This window comes from Oryx dammah, unplaced genomic scaffold, assembly GCF_014754425.2.
Source record: "Oryx dammah isolate SB20612 unplaced genomic scaffold, SCBI_Odam_1.1 HiC_scaffold_28, whole genome shotgun sequence".
Classification (NCBI taxonomy): Eukaryota; Metazoa; Chordata; class Mammalia; order Artiodactyla; family Bovidae; genus Oryx; species Oryx dammah.
This window is the reverse complement of record NW_024070212.1, coordinates 85,365,088-85,371,757: the sequence shown is the minus strand read 5'-3', so window position 1 is coordinate 85,371,757 and position 6,670 is coordinate 85,365,088. Positions and strand designations below refer to the sequence as shown.

The 6,670-nt window shown below is 40.9% G+C and overlaps 1 protein-coding gene across 3 annotated transcripts in view; it reads right to left on the bottom strand.

The window, feature by feature from the left end:
- Positions 1 to 4,428, bottom strand: part of OMA1 (OMA1 zinc metallopeptidase) — a 63,457-nt gene extending 59,029 nt beyond the window's left edge. Inside the window, exon 1 of one of the 3 annotated variants that reach the window (XM_040232749.1) lies at positions 4,352 to 4,428. The gene's annotated coding sequence lies outside the window, so the exon portion shown is untranslated. Of the gene's footprint in view, positions 1 to 4,303 lie in introns of all 3 variants that reach the window. The other 2 variants (XM_040232748.1, XM_040232747.1) reach the window with 2 other exon arrangements.
- Between the last annotated feature and the right edge of the window lie 2,242 nt (positions 4,429 to 6,670).

Sequence of the window (6,670 nt, the reverse complement as noted above, 5' to 3'; positions counted from 1 at the left end):
GCTCCAGAGCCCGGGAGCCGCAACCCCGGAGCCCGTGCTCCAGAGCCTGGGAGCCACAACTACTGAGGCCTGCAGGCCCTAGAGCCCGCGCTCTGCAACAGAAGGAGCCACTGCAATGAGAAGCCACACACTGCAACGAGAGAACAGCCAGCCCTTGTTCACTGCAACTAGAATCAAACAACGAAGACCCAACACAGCCCCCAAAAAGGTCAAGAACCAATCTTTAAAAACACTCAGTAAACTAAGATATTTACAGGTATCTATATCCAACAGTATGTTTGCTGGTAAATGATATACTTTCCTCCTAAGATCAGACCAAGGAAAAGATGTCCACTCCCACCACTTCTATTCAACATTATACTGGAGATGTTGGTGAGTGTGATTGAATTGAGTAAATATGTACATAACTAAATAAATAAATGGCATCCAGATAAGAAATATAGATCATCTTTATTCCTAGAAAACATGACTGTCTATCCAAAATATCCAAAGAAATCTACAAACCAAACCAAAAAAAAAAAAAAAAAACTATTAGAATGAGCTTAAGGTGGCAGAATACAAGAGCAATACACAAAAGCAATTTTATTTCTCCATACTAGCAAGTGAGAGAAGCCAGACCCATACACAGGAAAAAACACTGCTCTCCTCCAAAAAACACACTGTATGATTCCAGCTTTATAACATTAACTGTAGAAAATGCAGACTGATTTATAGTTACAGAGAAATCAGAGGTTGGAGAGGTAAAGAGGGGCAAGAGGAGGAATTACAAAGTTTGGGGGACAATTAAAATGCTCACTATTGTGATTGTATTGCTGATTTCATAAATATACACTAAGTCCAAACATACGCACAGTTTAAATATGTCCAATTTACTGTGTATAAACTATACATTAAGATATTTTTTAAAAGATACTAAAAAGAGACAACCAAACACAAAGTGTAAACTCTGATTACATCCTACTTTGAAAGAAAAAAATTAGCCTTAGAAGACAATTAGAACCACTGGGATAATCTGAATATGAATTTGCTTTTAGGTTCTTTTAGTAAGTACTGCTTATTTTCTTAGGTGACAAAGATGTGGTTATGGAGGTATCTTATACCTGAAATACTTGCTGAACACTCTCTTCATCATGAATGAAACTTCCAAATTTTATAATAAAATTACCTACATACATACACACAGGACATAAATCTGATATACTAAAAATGGTAGCAATCTTTGTGTAAAGTGGTGGTTCTATACGTGCCATTAAATTTTTTTTTTTCAGTTTTCTTTAGTGTTTCAAAATCTTCATAATAAAAATTGCATCTTCTGCATTGGCAGGCAGGTTCTTTACCTGCTGAGCCACTGGGGAAGCCCAATAAAAGTTGAAGGTAAAAATACATAAATCTAATTCAGTCTAGGTTAATATACTATTATCTGGAAAGATGCTTCAGAACATCAATTTTGATAAATAGTATTATCTATATATCAAACTACTCGAATACTGCTCAACATTTTTACAAACTTTATACATTCTGCCCTTGCATTATTAATGTATAATCTGAATAAAGAGCATGCTAAGCAAGCGTTAACTTCTAGTTAACCCTTTTTGAATTACTACCGATTCTAAATCAGTAGAGTCGAAGCTGATATTGTATATAATAGTTTAACATTAATAACAAGATATTTTCCAGTTTTCTTCTCCTTTGAACCTAGCTGAAAAGTGGCAAAATATTTTAGGCCTGGAAATCATTTTAAAATTAGTATTTCGGTAGCTAGAAAGATTCTTCATTGGCTAGGTGGTATGTGAGTTACGGACACAGCGTAAAATTCAATCCCTGACCTCACAGAGGTTATAATCTAGTTGGGGCTGGGGGGAAAGTGCTTTAGTAAGACTATTAAAGGACAGTAAAACATGGCCTTTTATTAAGTGCCATACACTGTATGAATTTTAAAAAAGAAAGTATATCCATGAGTAGCAAAATAGTTCAGGAAGGCAATTATGCACACCATTTGGGCAGATGCAGAAAATAAAATTTAGGATTTCAAATATGAAAGTGTACTTAAGGTTTATATATAGAATGTCTTCTACCAAAAGTCCAAACTGCAAAAACAACACTCTTTTCATTACTCTAGGGGACCAGTTTCAGTCACTGACCAACCACACTCCCTTTTTATAAGTACACTCCACAGCCTAAATTTGGGGCCTAGGCCTAGACTGACATGTTTGTCCCTTCTGATTCTGACCTCTGAATTATTTATTATTCATTCATACATTAAATATTTAATAAGTGCCTGCTACATGCCATACCACATACCTTTCTGAATGCCAGGAATACCACAGAAAACAAACCAGACAAAAATCACCAACTAATTTGCAATAGTAATGCTTAAAATATGGCAGTATACACAAATATAAATAAATCTAAAGGAATAACACCAAAGCATTCACAGTGGTTATGTGGAGTGGCAGGATGATGGCTGTAAGGATTCAGCATTTCCATCTTCTGTATTTCTGTGCTATTTACATTTTTACAGAATGTGTGACTACTGATGTAAGCCCCAAGCCAATAAAGCCAACTGTATTTGTAATTTTCATTGGTTTCCATGCACATCAATAAACTCCTACATACTGTAGACCAAACCCTGCAAATTACCACTTCCTACAATTTTTCCAGGCACCTTCCCCACCCTTTCTTCACCAACTTCTAGGTTCCAGACCCACGGATTTACTTACACCTCTCAGCGGAAAGAAAGAAAAAAACCTCTCATCTGTCTGCGCATATCTATTTACACTGCTTAGCTCTGCTCACATGTCAAGCAAACTCCTGCTCATCACTCTCGACTTCTGTGAAATGTAAAGTGTTCTACTGACACAGAAGGTATAAGCAAAAGCCCGACACCATACCTATTACACATACAAGCAAAAACACTATCATTTATATCACCGACAAGTGTCACTTAGAACAGAAATAGTGCCTGATAGTTTGTAATCCCTGCTTTATCCTTAAGAAAGGGTAAAGAATGGGAGAAGGAGTCTATTTATACATTTTCAAAGAGCCAATGACTAGACTTCACAGAGCAGAAGAATCCAGGCTTACATATCCTCTTCAAAGAACAGCAGCAGGTCAACAAACGTAGCTGGCAAACTTCTGGGATTATTAAATTAATGATGTGAGAAAATTAAACAATTTGGATTGTTAGCCTCTAAGAACATTTCAGATCCTTAATTCTTTAAGTACCATCTCAGAATGCCCAAGTACAGCCCTCACTGGCACTCACAGCTGAAGCCTAGAAGACAGTTTTAACAACTCTGCTGAAAATGACTATTTCTTCTCTAGTTTCTATGGCAACAGCTGTCAGATCGGCAAAAATAGGACATGTACTTTAAAATAATCATTCAAGCAAAGTACACACATGATGGAGGCTTAAAAAAATAATAATAAATTGGAAGGCAACAGACTTGGTTCTTAGGCTTCCAAATGTCAGCCTACACCCTTTCACCACAGCTGAGAATGATGGATATGAACCCAAATCCTTTTAGTGAGGATTTGGTTGCATTGGTTGGAGTCACTATAGCGGATCAATCCCTGAATTCTCAATGAAGTATTTTCATTTCCCTGGACTAAAATTTCTCATGCACACTGTAACTGTTGTTCCACTTTACACAAGCAAGAGACATTACTTAAAGAGCACAAAAAGTGATTTCTGTAGACAAGTTCACGAAGAAATTGTTTCAATACGCTACAGCTGTTCAGACAGGGAATTTCCTATTTTTCACTGGGGTTTAGGTAGGAAAACTTTTCTTAAGAGTGAGGAAGTAAAAGAGGTTTGAGTCCCAAGATGCCTAAATCGGTTGGAATCGGTTTTCCATGGGAGAAGGTGTCACTGTGAAGCACGTGATACTACATTAGAAACACAACTTTTAAAAAGGGACCCCTACACGAGAAGGCTGGGAGAGGGGGGTTATCTTGCCGGAAAATACAGCCACCTGTCTATTTGCAACTCCCGCGCTGCACCGTAGCGCCCTGGAGTCCCTGCAATTCACATCAAAAGGGGACCAGGCGGGAGAAGGAGGCTTTACTCCCACGTCCTCCTTTCCCCCTCGCCCCTCTTCCCCGACTCCACACGCCGCCCCCCCTATTCCCGCCCGGGCGCCCTGTCGTCCTCCCCCACCCCAGGCCTCGCCATCCCCACCCCGCCGGGTCCACAGGGTCCTCGCCCCGCACCCCAGCGCTCCTCAAAGCTCTTTCCGCCCCAACTCCAGTACTCTGTCCCCTCCCCGGGGCCCGGCCCACTCTATAGCAAAGGCGTCCCCACCAGGACAGACCCCAGCAGTAGCAAAAGCGAAGAGTCCGCCGACCCGACCTCTGCGCACGCGCACACCCCGCCAGAGAAGCCCGGCCTCTTCACTTCCTGCCCTCGGCAAGGACCGGGACGCCTTTTGCTCCGCCCACACCGGGCAGTCAACACACTCGCCCAGATTCGTCCTCCCAAAGGGCCGGGGTCCCGTGTGAACTATGGCGCTCTAGTGCCCCCGCGTGGCTGGAGGAGGGACGTGACTATGGGCTAGGCCGCTTGCCTAGGAACATCTTCACTAGCGTGATCCAGGCAAGGGTGTGCCCGCTGTAGATATGGCCTGCTGTGCTGGCCGGAAAGGAAAGTGATTCGAAGGCTACCATAACGCTAAGGTTTCTTGGTTCAGAAGGTGCACTGATAGAAGCAGTCTTCGGAGTGTGGGAACTGTCTGCTTTCACATGGCACGTTTTAAGGAAGATGAGGGATAACCTGCAGCATCTGGACGTTAGTTGAAAATAGCTGGCTACAAAGTGACGTGTACAGTAGACTTCAGGATACCAGATAGTGATGTGATACTTTAATTACAAATCTAGTCTGTTATATTTATATCTTTGCACAGTGAAGAACGTCTGAAAGGATAGAAACACTGTTTTTAGGTATCACTTTTAGAGCATTTTAAAATAATTTTTTCTTTTATCTTGCTTGTCTGTATTTTGTAGTTTGCCTTTTGCTTCAAAGGAACTATGTTGGCATATCTCTGACCACTGGTTCCATGAAAATTGAAGTGGCAGTTCCCTGAATCTTCACAGATTTATCTCCCACCCTCTGAAGAGCATGTTTCCTACCAAGGTTTCCAATATACTAGCCACCTCTTGCTCATTCTGCCTGATTAGCATCATGTCATCAGTGAAACAGGTGTGGTGTTCTGGGGGATGCCCAAGTGGTCCAGATTCTGTATCACGTGGGTCACAGAGCTGACACGATGGCTGTGATCAGGGCTCCCACATGGTTAGGACTGCAGTAGTCTGTGAGCCATCCTCCTGGTTTCTGAAGGGGGCTGACAGGCAAACTAAATGGAAGCATGGCCATTTAAGGGGCGCCCATTCCTGCATCCTTTAGGCTGCTCATGGTAGCATCCATTCCACCGACACCTCCACATCCCCTTGGATGAAATATTGGTTTTAATTTATTTTTTAACTTGATAGAGAAGGGATAGTTTCAAAGGTGTTCACTTGGACTTCCCCACATGAGAAATAAAGGCCAAGAACTTAATGCGCAGGCTTGCTCCAACTGCCCAATTTATATTCCCAGTTATGAATTCAAGAGTCTGGGGAAATGGGTAGGTCTGTAGGCCCAGGGACCGTTGTAAGCTCTGGTTATCAAGGACTCTGCTCATTTTCTGACACTCAGAAGTCCCCTCTCTTCCAGAGGAGCCATGATAGTACTTTGTATTTCTGGGTAACAAGATCCTCTCAAATCCTGAGAAATATCTGGATGTTCCTCTTTCCCCAGTATACTTGTCCCAGTGTTGCAGGGTCCTTCTTCCTAGGGGCCTAGCCACCTTCTCCGGTCAATGGGTTCCATGGTCTGGGTCTGAAAATTTACTCAGATGTGATAATTAAGCAAGGAACATGACTTTTTATTTGGATAACCACACTGAGACTCCTCTTCAACCATTCTTGTGTTTTTCTGGTCATAGATATTAAGCAGAAACCAGTTGGCTACCCATTTATAGAATGTAATATAATGTAACCTAAAATATTCACAAACACATGCATATGTCCTTCTTGTGGTAAGGACCACCGAGGTGACTGTGGTCCCAACAGTTCTGAATAGCCCATCCTTTGCTGACTCAGTTGAAGTGTTACTTTTGATACATACTAAATTTTCATAAATACCTGCATCCAGAAAGGACTTTCTCTTTGTTCCTTTGTCTGTCTGTTCTGGCACTAGTATACAATTCTAATTATTCTAACTTTACAATACAGATTTTATTTTCAAATATTTTCTGCCTCTTCTTATACATTTAACCTTGAAGATGAACTTTAGACCATTTTTCAAGTCCTCTCCATCAAAACTGCATTGAGATTTTGGTTTTTATCACTGTTTTTTTAACTTATATTAATTTTGAAAAAAAAAGTATATCTTTGCAGTGTTGACTCTATCAGTCTAGGAAACTGCCATGCGTCTCCATTTATACAGGTCTTCTTTTATGTCCTTCCATAAAGCTTTACTGTTTTCTTATATGATGGGTCAAAGCAGTATGTTTTTTAAAGGAACTATAGACTTTGACTTGTCTTAAAATTATAAAATCTCAGAACTGGAAAGGACTTAAAATTCATCTCATCACCCCACTCAATCAAACAAGCAAAGATGTGCGTGTATTTT